Source organism: Phocoena sinus, chromosome 9 (assembly GCF_008692025.1).
Source record: "Phocoena sinus isolate mPhoSin1 chromosome 9, mPhoSin1.pri, whole genome shotgun sequence".
Lineage (NCBI taxonomy): Eukaryota > Metazoa > Chordata > Mammalia > Artiodactyla > Phocoenidae > Phocoena > Phocoena sinus.
Window position 1 is genome coordinate 53,916,924 of NC_045771.1, and position 10,262 is coordinate 53,927,185.

At 35.8% G+C, this 10,262-nt stretch overlaps 1 long non-coding RNA gene across 1 annotated transcript; it reads left to right on the forward strand.

The window, feature by feature from the left end:
• Positions 1-3,500: 3,500 nt before the first annotated feature.
• LOC116759671 lies at positions 3,501-9,765 on the forward strand. The gene is made up of 4 exons (XR_004351532.1): positions 3,501-3,752; positions 5,900-5,934; positions 6,418-6,460; positions 9,432-9,765. It is a non-coding gene; the product is annotated as an uncharacterized LOC116759671 (long non-coding RNA).
• Positions 9,766-10,262: the final 497 nt, after the last annotated feature.

Genomic DNA, 10,262 nt, shown 5'->3' on the forward strand with positions numbered 1-10,262 from the left:
CCCCTAAAAACAGAACTCATAATTGAGACTCAGTTAAGAGAATATCAGCAGATTTATAAATTTTGAAAACTCCTTGCTTAGATTCTGGAAAGTTTGCTTAATAAAGAAGCACTAGTGGTGGTAAGACAAGTTTGACTTTCAGAATCGATTATGTAAAAGCTATTGTTATCTACACTAGGGTAATGGTTTAAAACAATGCACTTGCGTGTAGAGAGGTCCATTTGTATATTGTTGAGACAGCACCCTCAAAGAGCCGAATGGTCTTCCTTTGACTCCATAATCAAATAGAGTAAAATGAAGATTCTACATTTTATACATTTAGAGAATGAATGGAGGGAGATATAATCAAACACATTAGGAGGATAGTAAAGGGAAGAGGTGTCAGGAAACAATGAATTTGGTTTGAACCTTTTGTCGGAGGTTTCTAATATGGGCTAGCCACATACCCTGCCTACATTTCCCAGAGTCCCCAGTAGTTAAATGAACCACGTAACTGAGCTCTATGCAAGAGAATATAACTGCAGTGATGTGTACCACTTCCAGACCTGGATAAGAAATTCCCCTGTGCATATTTCTTGTCTTATCTTCTCCTGCCACTGAATGCAAGTGACTGTGCTGTCCTAGAGAAAGTAGATGGTGCCTCAGTTCATGGATGAGAGATACCTGAGAACTAGACATACTTTCCTTGAGTGATCAGTAAACCTCTATTGTTTTTGAGACATTGTATTGGTTTTGAGACATTGGGGTCTATTTTATTCTGAAGCTTAGCTGAACTGAATACAAATGTATTGAGTTTAAAATTTCTATAACACAATGGTTACAATGATCCACGAGACATAAATAAGCAGGGTCCCAAGATTACACAGAGGAGAAGCACCTAACTCAGAATGAGAAGGCTGTGAAAGCTCCCAGAAATTTACCTTAAGCTGAGACCAGGAGTTTGATGAGATAGAAAATTACTGGGAAAGGCACTCCTCACAGTAAGAAAGAGTCATCTGGATATGAATATAATATTGAAGGCCAGGCTTTCTGTGAATTTTGTTTATTGCCATTTGGATTCTGGAAGCAGAGATAGCAATTAGTCTTGCTGAGATGTATTAGTTTTATTAAAAATTATTTTGTTAAAGGTACAACTCTAAGCAGGTTCTTTTGTCTGTTGGATCAAGGAGGTCTTTATTTAATACGTAGTCTTTAATGATGTGGCGAAACTTTAAGCAAGCTATAATTCAGCTACCTATGCTCCCTTGACTAAGTTTTGAAGCAACTAAAGGTCCCTAGGCCAAAAAGAAAAAAAGGGGTTTCTTAGCATTACATTAAGGTAACTGCAGAGACTGTCAATAGAGAACCGGGGGCGGGGGGGGGGGGAGGCAGGCGGCAGGGGGGAGGTAAAAGTATTTGGACAAACTGTGGTGCCAAAGGAAATTGGATTTTACCTCATTTTGTCAGAGGAGGAAAAGCGCTTTCTAGTGAGTGTGAGAATAATAGCACAGACCAAATTCATCTTCTGTTACTTAAATGATTCTCCTTTGCATTTCATATAAATTTTAAAATGAACATGTTAATTTCCAAAAACGCAAAATAGGTAGACATTTTATTGGGATGACAGTAAAGCTATAGATCAATTTATGTAGGACTGCCATCTTCATAGTACTGAATCTTTCAATCAGTAAACATCATAAATTTCTATATTTAGGCCTACTTTAATATTTTTTTGTCAATGGTATGCCACTCTTTTTCGTATTAGCACTTGTGGCAGTTTTGTAGTGGCAGCTGTTGAAAAATTAGATTTATTCCTAGAAGTTTGCTGGTTTATAAAATGGTAACATTTTCCCTACTTAGTTGAAAACTTTTTAAAATGTCATGTCTAGTCGTCTGTTGCTGATATATAGACATGCAATTGATTTTATATACTGATCTTATATCCAGTTATGCTAAATTTGCTTATTAGGTCATTTATTCATTCTTTTGGATTTTCTCTAATCACAGTCATGTCAACTATTAAAAATGGCAGGGGCTTCCCTGGTGGCGCAGTGGTTGAGAGTCCGCCTGCTGATGCAGGGGACACGGGTTCGTGCCCCGGTCAGGGAAGATCCCACATGCCGTGGAGCGGCTGGGCCCGTGAGCCATGGCCGCTGAGCCTGCGCGTCCGGAGCCTGTGCTCCGCAATGGGAGAGGCCACAACAGTGAGAGGCTCACGTACCGCAAAAAAAAAAAAAAAAAAAAAAAAAAGGCAGATCTGTCTCTAACTCTTCTTTTTCATGACTTACAGCACTGGGTAAGACCTTTAATACAATGTTTAATAGAAATGTCGTAAGCTAAGCTGACATCCTCTTATTCCTAATCTCAAGTAGAAAGTTTTTAGTATTTCACACTTAAGAATAAAGTCTGCCAAATATTTTTTATAGATACCATTTCTCAGATTAAGAAAACTACCTTGGTCCTAGTTGTTTTTTCTACTACTGAGTGCTGAACTTTATCAAATACTATGTATACATCTAGCAGTATGATCATATGATGTTCCTCCTTTAGTACCGTAATTTCCTTTGTAAATGTATACCTTTCCTTACATAAGTTAGTAGTTTTTTCAATCAGATGTTAGATTTTTAAATTAGATTCAAAACCCACTGAAACTCTGCATGGAAGATTTTAATCTGTTAGAAAAATTCTAAGTGTCTACACTTACAGAAAAGGTTTTTGATAATATGTATGTGATTCTGAACCCAATACAGATAAAAACATTTTAAATATCATTTTAAAAAATGCTTTCTCCAAAGGATGTTTCTCTCACATACATTTTTTGCTCATTTTCAACTTCAGGTCCCCTTACACATTTTCAAAAGGATGTGTAAGTCACTGCAATTGTATTTGTTAGAGCAACAGGAGAAAACTTATGTATCAGAATAGGCGATGTTAGGTTCAACAGACAACACCACAATTGTAATGGTTTAAAACAGTAAACTTTTATTTATTTATTTCATCCTCCATGCTCCGTGAGGGTCTTTACATGGGTTCTGCTTAGAAGCTTATGGAACAGGAACTGTCCGGACACACTGAGGGCTGCAGTGATGGAAAAGAAAATGTCAAAGTCTGCCCTATGCTATAAAAATGCTGACCGTATCAATTCTATTTATTTATTTATTTTGGTAAAAGCAAGGCACATGGCCAATTTTGGCCAATGAGAGTAGTAATTTGAACATAATTCTCTTCTATGGCTATGGTAGGAAACTGAATATTAGTGAACAGGACTGGCCACAATCTTCAGATCAGCAAATCTTTGGTTTCCTCCCTCTCTCACTTACACACTCACCTCCTCCAAGGGAAACTACCCAAACACCCCGTCCATTTACTGCTTTGATCTTCAAGCCCTAGGTCTCAGACAGTCATTCGGGCACACCCTCTGCCAGACACAGAGTAGTGAAACAAGGACAGCATACCTGCTATGAACACCTCTATTCAGACGGAGAAATACTGAGAAACATATAGCAATTACTCACATTTAGCAAGGCCAATTCACGCTGGCCAAATGCAGAAGAAAGTGGAGAATAAGCCTCTGATTTGTCTTCCTAACCTAAGAGTAATTCCCAGTCCACAGCGATCCATGGTCCTTGAGTCCACCCTCTGGGAGGTAATGCTTTTTCCATTATCTTCCTAGGCTACAACTGAAGAAGAAGACATGTGACAACATAACTTTTTAAGTGGTGCAAAGCTTTCTCAGCCCACAAAGAGAAGCACAACAGTCTACTTCAGTCCAGGTTAGCGTTTCTCTTCATAGTATAACTCTGAAATAATTTATTGACCTCTTATTTATTGATTTTCATTAGATACATACAAATGGCCACAGTCAAATTCTTCCCAGGATATTCCCCTCTATGTATACTTAATTACAGATACCTTGAGCTATCAGAGTGAGTTATATTTTAAAGAAAATCACATCCTTAGTCTTTTTTCACTAAACCATCTTTCCAACAAAAAAAATGTATTGCCGGCCACTTAACCTGTTCAAATGTTTTAGCTCTTATTTTATGGTCCATATGTTTTATAGGATCTTTGCTACAAGGCTGATTTCACAGGCTTTTTCTCTTAATTTTACCTTTTACAGTTAGAAATCAAGACACAATTTCCTCTTACAAGCCTCAAGTCCTAACTTTCAGGACTGTCTTCTTCCTTTTCATTTTTCCTTTCAAACTGCCAGTTTCTGCTCTGGGCTTATTTATTTCTTCTTCAAGTATAGTTAACAGTAGACAACCCACACGACTAGTATTCTGTTTCCCAACCTTTTCACCAAACTAGAAAGGATGTTACTAACTTGCAAGTTATTGCAGACTACAGTTTTATCACTGGTTCTCCAAAGCTTAATGTAGACCTCCATCCTTCCAACTTACTTAAAGATTTTTTTCTTGCAACTTATTTCCTAACCAGGATGACGATGACACATAGGTCTATGTTATGGTAGCACACTAATTCTGGTATCATTTTTCATATCAATCATGATACGGTAACAAATGAAAACATATGCCTTGTGGATTGTAGCAGTGTTTCTCATTCACACAAGGTGTTTAATTAATTAGCACGGGTCCTAATTACTGTACTCCTTCTGGAGTACACATGGAAAGAGTCCCCTTTTCCAGGTTGAAAAAGGAATTGTACTGGTTTCATTGTCTGGTTAAGAAGAAGGAGAGGGAAGGGTAAGAAAAGAGAGAACCTGACAAAATATTCACTGTCCCTTAAAGTTTGTACTGTAAGAGACATGTCACCGCCACTCATGTTTCATTGGTCAAAACAAGACATGTGGCTGGGAAGTGATAGAGAAGTGTGATCTCAAAGGTCAGGAAATGGATATTGCTGAACACAGCCTACCACACATGGGACTTGTAAATTAATTGTGGGAAATCCATATAAAAAATCTCAAACAGCTATTTTAAAAATAAGAATGATGATGTATGGTATGTAATGATATAGAAAGACCTCCAAGACTAGTGTTATTTAAGTTTAGAAACACCTCCAAGACTAGTGTTATTTAAGTTTTGACTTGTATGTATAATATGCTAAATTCTGTGTGAAAAGAGAGAGGGGGAGATAAAAATGCATTTTCTTATATAAAGTCTGGAAGAACATGCAAGAGACTGGCTAGAGAAAGGAGGCTATTCACTCACTCTGTACTACTTTTTATTCTTGCATTTAGAACCACATAAATGTATTTCCTCTTCAAAAAAAGACAGCTATATTTTAAAGGGGCAAATTGTTATGCTTGTAAATTTAGAACAATCTGCTAGGTAACACATGACTGACAACTACATCACAGAAAATGTCAACTCCTGTAAAACCCCTGGCTTGGTGAAAAGAAGATGTTCAATTTAACTCTGCCAATTATTTTTACATTCTTTACCCTAATACCCAGGTAACCTTTTTAACATAACAAAAGTCTCAAAGCCATTACCCATGTCATTACATAATAAAGATTTTTACCATTGAAGGTCCTGTTTTTATAAAACTAACCACATTGATGATAGTATTTTGTTCACTGGGGGTTTCCATGTCTGTTTCTGAAATGTTTCTCTGAATGATGTAAGGACTGCATTTCAGGTATATAGTTATAGCTGGAAACTTACATTAAATTCTTTTAAAAATCACAGATAAAACAGTTCCAACATTGATAATGACATTTGCAAGTTTTTACCTTAAAATATTTTGTTATGGAAAACATTTATTGTCAATAACTTATTTTTTTTCACAGGATGCTAAAGTACCAGAAATGGTAAGTTTCTTTACTAAAAACAGTCTGTGGCAAACAATCTAAGACGAGTTTTGAAAATCTATTTTTAAGCCACTGTATAGCAAACTGAATACATTGTTTTAAATACATTGTTCTCAAATATATTCAATACACTTTTTATTTTAGGAATTTCGGTTTTCCAACACTAGATGCTGACCAAGGTATGTGACTAATTAGGTATTTGATGTTTTAACTTTTACTACTAAGCAGAAACTTCAGAATCACCTGACGAACATTTATCAAATTTAGTGAAAACATTCTAAAGCACACATTGTTGTGCTGAATTTCAGATGTCCCAAATGAAATAAAGAGTAAAGTTTTTCCTTATATCCTTGGGGCTGAACTTTTGAAAATTTCCCTAACCACGATGACTTAATTTTGAAGTTTGAAACAGGTTTCTTGTTACATTTATTACTTTAACCTCATCATCTACCCAAGAAAGAGACTATTCTCCTTTAACCTCATCATCTACCCAAGAAAGAGACTATTCTCCGATTTATATGCATCACCTTGAGCTACATTAGGCATAGGAAAATCTCATCTATAGATTAAGGGAAGACATCATTGTTAACCTATATATGAAACCTAAAAGATTTTAATATTTAACTTTATTTTTAAATACAATTTGCCTCCCTCTCTCTTAGTGTCTACTAATTCCACTGGTCGATGCACCCCCATATGGAGACTGTAAGTCTAATACCAGAGCTATGAGTATGATTCGGGAATCTATTATACTAGAAGGTCAGGAACGTCTTATAAGAAACTGGATTTACTGCATCTTAAGTAATTGTTCAAAGTATCTGCCTAACCTGCTACTGACTCTTCTATGAATCTGTCCAATATCTTCAAACTCCATTCCTTTACAAACATATTAGCTATATAAGGTTCTCGAACATATAAAGTATTGAATATGATAGCCAACCTTTCACTATCAACTAACAGTAGAATAGAGAAACTCCCATCACTAAAAATGTTTGAGTGAAACAAAGCATTTTCATATACAAAACACTCACCTGAAAACCATGTCTGAGATTTCACTTGGAGTAAACTTCCCATATAGTGAAATCGGTTCTCTTCTCACAGAGTATGTTGCAGCTATAGTTGACCCTTGAACCGTGCGCGGGTTAGGGGTGCCCACCCCTCTGTATCTGTGGTCTGTATCTGCTGAATGTGTAGCACTGCAGTAGTGTAGTTACTACTGAAAAAAAGCTGCATATAAGCAGAGCCACACAGTACAGAGCCACATTGTTCAAGGGAAAAGTGGATATATTTTGCCAAAACACTAACCCCATCATATTATTTTGTTCAGCTTGCATTGAACTTTATAAAAACGTAACCATAGTATAATCTTCTACAAGCTTATTTTTCTGTTCAATATTATTTAAGATATATACATGCTTTTTACATATAGCTCTAGTTTATTTTCACTGCTTTAAATTATGCTATTGAGTGAATGTACTATAATTTATTAATAATCATTAATTTTGATAGCCATTTATTTTTCTCCACTTTTTTTCAATTACAGCTGTGTTGCTAAGAATATTATTTTCCATATGCCCTAGTACATACCAGTGATTTTTTCCTCTACAGGAAGCTGTAATTGCTACTATATACATACATTCGAGTTTACTAGCTAATTCTTGTGTTTCAGGACTCCCATCAGCATTTTATGACTTGGCATTACACTACATTGCCAAAACACTTGGTATTTTCAAACTTTTTGCTAACCTGGAGGGTTTGAAATAGGATCTCATAGATTGACGATATCTAATTAATTGACAAGATTTTATATGCTGAAAGAGATATTATTTACTACTGGAAAAATTGGGGGGTATTGTCAGAATAGTGTACTTAAAAAGTGAATTTTCCAAAACAAATAATTTTTTTAAAAAAAGTTTTTACTATTATGCACTTTCCTCTTTCTGTGACACAATTCAATGCTGCACTCAGGGTGCCTGTGCTACATGGTCTCATCTTACCTGAAACAGTTTTTTCCTCCTCTCTTGATAGCATTTGCTCAGGTTTCTCCCTCTCCTTGTATCATTGCACTTGCCTCTAGTGGTGCCAGCTCCCTCGTAGTCGTGTTTCTAATAGGCAGTGAGCTGAGGAACAAAAAAACCCAATCTCCTTACTTTAAAATATGGATGTATGTATGTAGATATTCGGCTCTGAGTTATTAGGCCTCCTCCTTCTAATAAAGTTTCTGGCTATGATGACTGTTTTAGTTGCCTAGAGATGGTTTTCCCATCTTACTTCAGAATTTAAAATACGTGCCAGGGATCTGAAGTTGTTAGTGACTCAGCTCTGGATAAGTGCTTAAAAATTAATGCATTTAAAAAAATGTTTTCATGTCTGATAAAACACAATTATAACAGTATTCTTTAAGTTTTCCTTTTTTCTTCAAAAAGGTGAAAACTATCTACTTTCACATTCTTGCTAAGGTATCAATGGTTTTTCTTTTGGCATTGGTAATATGCCTATTTTTATTTTTCTGAAAAGTAAGGGCAAGTACTTAATCAGGCAAAAATTTCGTTTCATCTACTATACATGAAAGACAAGAGTGAGTCACTGAAGTCTTAGTAGTAAAATAGCAGAGAATTGGCCAGAGCTCTAAATACAGATTTTTATCCTCATGCCACAGTCTTGCAACCCTAGCAAGTACTATAGGCTGTACTGACAAAAGAAATATCTACTTAGCAACTGCTCTCACAGCCAGAACATTAGTACCTGATTTCCCCCTGCCTAAATTTATCAGTATATGTAAACATTTTTCAGAATCCTCAAAGAACTCTGCTCAGGGAATAGATTATGCATAAAATAAGCTGATGTATTAAATCAATGCAGCAATTGCAAAATATCCAAAGGTAGTTATCTACGATGTTGCCTATTTCCTATAATAATTTTTGAGTTCTACAAAGATTTATCCAACTTTAATTTCCAGGTCCACCTCTCATGGTAAATATATTTTTTTTCATGGTAAATATTAAAAGCAACAAAATTTAATTGTACAGTAAGAAACGTAACTAAAAATAAGTTACGCTATGTAAAAACCATTATGGTGCATCACATCCTCACTTGGCTGACAATAATCCCCAATCAATCATGTCAGTCAAAATATAAATGCTTTAATTTCCCCCAGGAATGTGAAGGAAAACTTCTTAGGGGATTATGAAACTAAATAAAGCTTTTCCTAAGCATGATGAATAATAAGTAATATATTTTAAGTGCACGTGAATCCAATAACTTAGTTTTCCAGTATCTTTTAAGAATCTTTTTTGGGGAAATGAAAATTCATCTACTTCCACAGGGGGTAAGTTATGAGAGGATTTTCAATCTGGATGAGTCTAACATTTATAGAAAAGAGTTGTTTTATATAAGCATTTCTTTCTCTGCTTCCACAAGAGTATAACATTTCCTGAAGTGTGCAATTTAAAATTGGAAAATAAACTCTTATAAGCCAAGTGATTCCTTTACTTATATTTTGGGTTTAAAAGGTAAAAGCTCTGTTTTAGCCCCCAAAGATTGCTTTTTCTCATATTCTTCTCAGGCATATTATTGTAATTTGGAAAGAGATTCTGAAAATAGAGGCAATAAAACTGTTTCTGCTTGCATGCTGTGAAATCTCCCCACAAGATTTTAAATTGAACTTGCTCAACAGGCAGAGAGAACCGCCTTCTTTCTTCAAAGACATAAGAGGATTTGCTCAGTAAAAGGACTAACAGCATTCTCTGAAAGGGACACATTGAGAGCGCCTGTGATTGCCGCTCCGATCAACTCTCCTCCTAGCAATCATCAGAACACACCAAAGAAGCAGAATGTGATGCACGGGAGTCAGTTAAAAAACAAGCTAACCTAACTGGCTGCAAAAAGACATCTTAAAAAGATGATCTGATTTGCTTTGAAAGGCCAAAAGGACCAGTGCTTAGTGTATCAATAGCTTCCTCAGTCTGCTACAGGTAAAACTGGAAACAAATTCCATTCACCTTGATACAGCAAGGTGTAAGACTTGCTTAGACTTTGACTCTAGGTTGGGGGGGGGGGGGTGGGGAGGTAAAAGAAGGATAGGGAAATATTCTATTGTTCATGTTTTCTATAATAATTAATTCTTTTTAGTCAGTTCTTCAATAAAAGCAAAAGTGATTTTAACTGGAAATACATACTATGAAGTTCTAATGAGTTTTGAATCATAAGCCTTTCACATATTTGGTAAGTACTCTGTAAAAATACAGTACCATTTCCATCTTTAGACTTCTGCATGTGGGGATAACTGAAAAGATCAATTAGTTCGAACTGAGTATTTGTTACAATGTTTGTGTCTCCCTAAACTTCATATGTTAAAATCTAATTCCCATTATGATGTTATATGTAGGTGCTCTTTTAAGAAGAGGTCAGGGATATAGATCAATCTCTTTCTGCCACATGAAAACACAAGGTGAAAACAGTCTGCAACTATGAAGAGGACCCTCGCTAGAACCCGGCCATGTTGACA